Source organism: Palaemon carinicauda, chromosome 39 (assembly GCF_036898095.1).
Source record: "Palaemon carinicauda isolate YSFRI2023 chromosome 39, ASM3689809v2, whole genome shotgun sequence".
Lineage (NCBI taxonomy): Eukaryota > Metazoa > Arthropoda > Malacostraca > Decapoda > Palaemonidae > Palaemon > Palaemon carinicauda.
Window position 1 is genome coordinate 8,496,627 of NC_090763.1, and position 8,040 is coordinate 8,504,666.

Here is an 8,040-nt window from a genome sequence, read left to right on the forward strand (position 1 = left end):
ATTACTAAATGTATTAAGAATAAGGATAACTCATTTTGACTCAAAACAACAGCCATCGTTAATTTTCAAAAAAAATACAAAAAGGTTATGGAAAATATTTAAACAGACATTAATGAACACCGTATCAACTATTATTATCATTATTATTATTATTATCATTATTATTATTATTATTATTATTATTATTATTATTATTATTATCAATTGCAAAGCTACAACCCTAATTTGAAAAACAGAATGCTATATGCTCATGGGATCCAACAGGGAAAATAACCTAGTGAGGAAAGGAAACTAAGGAAAAATAAAATATTTTAAGAACAGTAACATTAAAATGAATATCTCCTATATAAACTATAAAAAACTTTAACAAAACAAGAGGAAGAGAAATAAGATAGAATAGTGTACCCGAGTGTATTCTCAAGCAGATAAGACATACCAGAAGGTCCATACAGAAGGAGAGAGAGAGAGAGAGAGAGAGAGAGAGAGAGAGAGAGAGAGAGAGAGAGAGAGAGAGAGAGAGAGTTACATTCCCTTTGGCCATAGGGGAAATGCATTATAACTTGGCTAACCTTTCTTCTTTTGAAGAGTTGCTAGAACTTCCATGATGTCAGATGGTATTATCCGTTCAGGGCAAAATGTGTCCCGTGATCAGCCCCCCTTTCAGAGGTGTATTCTACAAATTAAAGGAACATGTCATTGTAATATGTAATTTCCCTTGCAATTTTATTATACACTTGGATAAGTATATAATTCACAAACATAAACACACAAACGCACGAACATTACCAAGCCTTTAGTACGGTACAAAAATGCAAAGGAAATATTTATTTTGATGTTACTGTTCTTGAAATATTTAATTTCTCCTTGTTTCCTTTCCTCACTGGGCTATTTTTCCCTGTTGGAGCCACTGGGGTTATAGCATCATGTTTTTTACAACTAGGGTTGCAGCTTAGCAATAAATAATAATAACAACAATAATAATAATAATAATAATAATAAAAATAATAATAATAATAATAATAATAATAATAATAATAATATTGATTGAGTAGTGTAACGGGTGTCTTCAGAGGGGCTTACCCTCCCAAACTTACTCAAGTTTAGAATTGCGTGTGGGGCTGATAATCTCACTCCCAAAGGCTTGCTGAGACCCCAAAAGGCTTTATTAACTAACTGTGTTTAGATTAATTTCATATATAAACTGTCCTGGTTCATATCTCATTCCACTTTACACCAAGAGAAGGACCAATGTATGATGGCTGGAATATAATGAATAATTATATTTCCCTTATCACACACACAAACACACACATGCACACACACACAAACAAACACACACATACACACACACACACACACATATATATATATATATATATATATATATATATATATATATATATATATATGATAACTTTTGCACATTTAGACGTGTTTTTCATATTCAAATAAGCCATATATATTTTTGATACATTAATGTCTGGATTCTCTTAACGACCTCGGGATCAGAGCCCCAGGCGAAATCACACAAAGACAAGAGCTTGTTTCGATTCCCGGCCGGTCACAAGCTCTTGTCTTTGTGTGATTTCGCCTGGGGCTCTGATCCCGAGGTCGTTAAGAGAATCCAGACATTAATGTATCAAAAATATATATGGCTTATTTGAATATATATATATATATACATATATATATATATATATATATATATATATATATATATATATATATATATATATATATATATATAAGTGTGTGTGTATCTGTGTATCTGTGTGCACCTAGCTTTTTACACATTTTCCTCTAGAAGCATGGCCGGAACACCGAGACATTTATACCGTCCAAAGACCTTCTTGAAACGCAATGTATTGCAAGCAGACAACACTTCAAATCATAAAACGAAAAGCAGAATCACCCATTAAATGTTGTTATGTGACCCGTGGAAGAAATAATATATAAATACAACATTCCTTCTCTCTTCCGACTTCGGCTAAGTTGAAAAGTATCGTTCGCTATCCTTTTTTAAGGTTAGTTTATCACTCGCTTTCTTATCGTTGATTCTGTTCTACGTCTACTTTCTGATTTTTATAACCGTATAAATTGTGCGGTTGAGAGCACGCTGTCTACTATAAAGTTTCAAAGGGTCGTATAGTTAGTTTATTGGAACTGACTTTTGCTTTAGGGAACTTCTGTAATAAAGTGTATATGGATGTGTGTGTATATACATACATACATACATATATATATAAATATATATATATATATATATATATATATATATATATATATAAATATATATATATATATATATATATATATATATATATATATATATATATATATATATATATATATATATATATATATATGGTATGTGTATATACACACGAATATATATATATATATATATATATATATATATATATATATATATATATATATATATATATACATATTCATATGAATACATATACATACATGTGTTTGCATGCGTATATACATATGTACATATATATATATATATATATATATATATATATATATATATATATATATATATATATATATATATAAAGAGAAAGATTGACGTGACAAGAGAGTCTATGTTCACTTATATGTACTGATATCTATATGCACTTCAGAAGTGGATTAATGAATTCCAGCTATTATGCTTTACAATTATATATATCTTTTTTTTAATCAAGGGTACGTTATTTAGTAACAACTTGCTCTGGTTAGGAGTATATAGCAACTGTCATTAAAAAAGAGAATTAGCACGCGATATGTCTTAACGGCCTGGCGTCCGCTAACCATCACAACAATTACATTTACCAACGCCGGCTGCTCATTCCCAGCGGCGCTGAAAGAGTAACGTTTCTCAGTTTTTTTTGCATGTCTGTCGAAGCCATTGGAATCTCGGGAGAGGGTGGAACGTAGTGGAAGAAATCATGCCATTTCGCGTGTACATTAGCCATCGTGGCCTTCCGATTATGGCACTTCCATGGCCTCTAATGAACACATTACCTTCGCTCTTCGTGTGAGGTGAAGAAAAAAAAGGGCATTTTCTGTGAGTGAAGACCAACGTGATGTTTGCTGGGAGTATTGATTCTCGTGACAATTCCCATTCCTGGGATATTTATTTCTCTTATAGCCTCACTTTTTCTTCTCATATTTTGGATATATGGCTCCAGCATGATGTTATCATGCCATATTATATTCTATTACTTGCCTGCTTAGTTGGTATTAGCTATACTTGAAAAAATCGTAATTCTAATCTGAAATTCACCGTAAGAATATAGTGTTCTCAGCCGTATTTCAGTAAAATACAGGCGACCGTAATTTTTACCAAAATTTGTTATCATCTTTTACGGGTTGGTGACCGTAATATCACTCCAAAAAGCCGTAATTTCAATCTGAAATTCAACGTAAGAATATAGTGTTCTCAGCTGTATTTCAGTAAAATACAGGCGACCGTAATTTTTACCAAACTTTGTTATTATCTTTTACTTGTTGGTGACCGTAAAATCACTCCTAAAAGCCGTAATTTCAATCTGTAATTCTCCGTAAAAATCTACTGGTCTCATCCGTATTTCAGTAAAATACAGGCGACCGTAATTTTTACCCTATTTTGTTATTATATTTTACGGGTTGGTGACCGTAAAATAACCCCTAAAAGCCGTAATTTCAATCTGTAATTCTCCGTAAAAATCTACTAGTCTCATCCCTATTTTAGTAAAATACAGGAGACCGTAATTTTTACCTTATTTTGTTATTATATTTTTCGGGTTGGTGACCGTAATATCACTCCTAAAAGCCGTAATTTCAATCTGAAATTCTCCGAAAAAATCTACTGTTCTCGGCCGTATTTCAGTAAAATAAAGGAGACCGTAATTTTTACCCTTCTTTGTTATTATCCTCTACGAGTTGGAGACCGTAACATCACTCCTTTATGTCAATATATCTATTTTTTAAAACGGCAAATGCATGGCAACATTTATTCCAGGATTCTTACCGTTTTTACGGCAAATTTTAAACAGTGTATAAAGTTCGTAAATTAGGGAAATGTTTATCCAAATATGACTTCACGTTGAAACTTTCTTCTTCTTGTTTGGTTCTCTCTCCATTTCTTCTCTAGTCTTATTATCTATTATCTCGAATCTTTATCTTCTTTATACTTCACTTGATTCTTATTTCTTCTATTTACTGACTCCTCATTTTCACTTGATTCTTATTTCTTCTATTTACTGACTCCTCATTTTCATTCAATACTCCAACTCGTCCTTCTATTCCTTGTTCAGTATTTAAATTGCTTCCCTTTTTCTATGTTATTTTTTTCTGAATTTTTTCTTTTACTTTTTCCTAACCTCCTCCTTTTCTAATTTATTCTACTACACCTCATCTGCATTTTTCTTACCTCTTTCTCCTTCATTTTCCTTCTGCTTTTTCTTTATGTTCTTCATATCCTTATTGTATTCATCTTCCTATTCTTTTATTTGTTCCTTCCCTTCTCATATCTCGTATTCTTAATACCTTCCTCTTGATTTCATCCTTTCCATGTTCTCTTGTCTTCTTACTCTTTCTTTTATTTCCTTCCCATTACCTTCTTATATTTTATTTACTTCTCTTCTCTTTCTTTTCATCTACCTTCTTCGTAATACCCTCCTCTCGATTTCACCCTCTCCTTGTTTTCTCCTACTCCTCTTCCTTCCTTCCTAACAACATATTATGTTTCTACTTCTTCTTCTTCTTCAACATCATTCCCAAGGAGCCAATCATAGTCCTCCCCTTATCGACTCTTCCTCCTCTTCCTTCCTTCCCAACAACATATTATGTTCCTCCTTCTTCTTCTTCTTCTTCTTCTTCTTCTTCTTCGTGAACATAATTCCCACGGAGGCAATCATAGTGCTCCCCTTATCGACTCCGCCATCATCCCCTCTCCATGATTGATGACATCGCGGGCCAATGCGACGTGTTGAATGTTCGTGAAGACTGAGGAACACAAAGATGATATGCATTCAGCGAGGAAACACAATTTTCGATTTTTTTTTCTCGGGCAAAGCATTGGCGAATCTTTGTAAAACAGACGACCTTTGATGATAAAATGTTTCTCTTCTACATTTATATATTACCAGTTATTATTATTATTATTATTAGCTAAGCTACAATCCTAGGTATCATTATTATTATTATTATTATTATTATTATTATTATTATTACTAGCTAAGCTACAATCCTAGTTAGGAAAGCAAGTTGCTATAAGCCCAAGGGCTCCAACAGGGAACAATAGCCCAGTGAGGAAAGGAAATAAATAAACAATATAAGAAGTAATGAAAAATTAGAATAAAATATTTTAAAATCATTACCAATATCAAAAGATATTTGATATATAAACTATAAAAGGACTTATGTATGGTAAAAGGGAGCTTATAAAACCAGTGAGGATGGCAAATCTTAGTAAAACCGAAGACTTATAATGATAAAATTAACAGTTGATAAAATGGGATTTTATAAAACCGGTGAAGAAACCTAATTTTCGATTTTGTCAGGGTAAAACGTTGACTAATTTTTTTTTTTAAATCGGAAGACCTATATCGGTAAAATATCTCTTTTACATCTACAAATCAGTAGTTGGCAAAATGGGATTTTATGAAATTGGAAAATAATAATTTCCAGAAGTTTATGACAAAATTTCAATCGATATTTTCCGTTTATTTACAAATTAACATTTAGTTCATAATTCTGACCATCCTTTACATTCATATCTTACCGGGCAGTTATATCCTGTTCGTAATACCAGGCATACAGTTAATTCCAATAGTCACGTCTTCTCCATCATGAGGCTCAATACTACACAGTACCCCAGAAGTTTTATTCCAGCTGTGACCAAGTTGTGGAATGATCTTCCTAATCGGGTAGTTGAATCAGTAGAACTTCGAAAGTTCAAATGTGCAGCAAATGTTTTTATGTGAAACAGGTTGAAATAAGTCTTTTTTTAGTCTATATGGTAATTATCTGATTTAATTTTGTTAACGTTTTTTTCCGAATATTTTATTTTATTTTTTTCATTACTTCTGATATCGTTTATTTCCTTATTTCCCTTCCTCACTGGGCTATTTATCCCTGTTGGAGCCCTTGCGATTATAGCATCTTGCTTTTCCAAATAGGGTTGTAGCTTAGCTGCTAGTAATAATAATAATAATAATAATAATAATAATAATAATAATAATAATAATAATAATAATGTAAGTAATTACTACAGTTTCTGAGAAATTATGATTTCTTTAGTCAAAATCCTGAAATTTGCTCATATTTCAAAGAATTAACAAGAAATAATGATTGAACATTTTTGGTTTAATTTTTCTTTAATATATTTACATATTAACAAGTTATTTAAATGGCATGTGCCAAGCAATCGTAGTAGTATTACTGCGTAATTGTATCAGTATTTACATCTATAAGGTTTTTAAAAATTTATAGGTTTAAAAGCCGCTCATGAATAGCAAAGCCAAGGGACAGTGACATTGCCCCATCAAGCAGGACAATGCCCTAGAGACTGACCATATATACATATGATCAGCGCCCAAGCCCCCTCTCCATCCAAGCTAGGACTAAGGAGGGCCAGGCAATGGCTGCTGATGACTCGGCAGATGGACCTATAAGCTCCCAAACCCCACATCCTTAGCTCACAAGGATGGTGAGGTTGCAACAACCAAAGAAACTATCGAGTTTGAGTGGGACTTGAACCCCAGTCTGGCGTTTACCAGTCAGGGACGTCACAATATCGGCCACCACAACCCTATATTAACTAGCTGAATTCGAAGTTACATTTCTCGTTTACTTCTTTACTTGGTAACACAAAACCTAAGTTCTAATTGAATCTCTTTTGAAATACATTCAATCAAAGACATTCCTCTCCTTTTAACTCCAACATTCATAAAGTTGTATTTTCTATAGTTGTCTGCAATGAACTTTCAACGTGACCGTCGTTTCGATGAGAGAATAAGAGAAAATTGTTCTACTTCATAGAATTCCGTTCTATTTCAGACTTCAATGGTCTTGGAAGCTATATTTCAAAGGTTTAAAGGCCGCTTATGAATGGCAGAGGCAAGGGGCAGTGACAATGCCCTAGCTTGCAGAAATAGGCCCTACAGACTGACCATATTTTTACATATATATATATATATATATATGTATATGTATATGTATATATATACTGTATATATATACTATATATATGTATATATATATCTATAATATATATATATATATATATATATATATATATACATTCATACAGTATATATATACATATACATATACATACATATATATATATATCTATATATATATATGTATATACTGTATATATATATATATATATATATATATATATATATATATATATATATATATATATATATATATATATATATATATATATATTTATAAACTTTCTTATATATAATTAAACATGCATACACACTCAAAATACATCCCAATAATAAAACGAATGCCCTTCCCTTCGACCTCTCTGCCATAAAAAAAGAAAACTCACAATTGGCCATCAATGATTCCGCTCTTCTTTCCAGCACAGGCTGATCGAACAAGAAAACTAATCCTTTTACCCAAGTTTCGCAATGCATTTTTTTTTTCACGTGATAAAAGGCTGTTCAGACAATACGGTGCCATAAAACTGGGGGAAAAAAGGCAACAATGCCGTGACTTTTGCATCGGCGGAAGTTTTTAAAAGTGCTGTCGCCGGGCGATTCTTTATTGTCGTTTCGTAAAAATATTGAAAAATATTTCCTTCGTCGCCCTAAGCCCAACTATTTACTGCCGTCAGTTTCAAAGCTTTGACATTTTTTTTTTTTTGTGGGGGGGGGGGTTCGTTTTTCGACAGGATTTGTTACGGGTTAAGATTGTATTACTGATACTTTAGGGATTTGTACTGGGTATTCTTAAATTATTTTAGTATTCTATATTTTTTTTTCCGGGATTTTGCACTGGTTATTCTTAAATTGTTATTTTAGTTATTTTAGACTT